A 399-nucleotide genomic window follows, 5' to 3' on the forward strand; every position below is an offset into this window, starting at 1 on the left:
ACAAACTTCTTTCTTTACAGGAATATCGGGGTAGAATTGTTATCCTGCGGTAATTTATGTCATTCTTACCACAGTTTTCATACAACCCACTGGAAACTGGTAACCTGCAAGATAATTAAGGCACTTCGTCTTCGGGACCCTAGTGAAACAACGTGTAGCTAGCTTTAAGTTTCTTTAGTTGCTTGATTAATATCCTAAGTGTGCTGCACTACCGAACATTTTATTTCAAGTGATTCACTTTTACTTTCATAACCGTTAAATGCCATACGAGTATATAGGCTTCTTATACTTTAATCTTTTAGTTTCCGTGTGTGTGTGTGTGTGTGTGTGTGTGTGTGTTTTGTCAGTAAAGGTAACAGCAGATCCCATACTGCCCACTTGAAGATGCACGGGCCTGAA

Source organism: Coenobita brevimanus, chromosome 114, assembly GCF_032717465.1.
Source record: "Coenobita brevimanus isolate Jiangsu-jjx chromosome 114, ASM3271746v2, whole genome shotgun sequence".
In the NCBI taxonomy this organism is placed as follows: domain Eukaryota; kingdom Metazoa; phylum Arthropoda; class Malacostraca; order Decapoda; family Coenobitidae; genus Coenobita; species Coenobita brevimanus.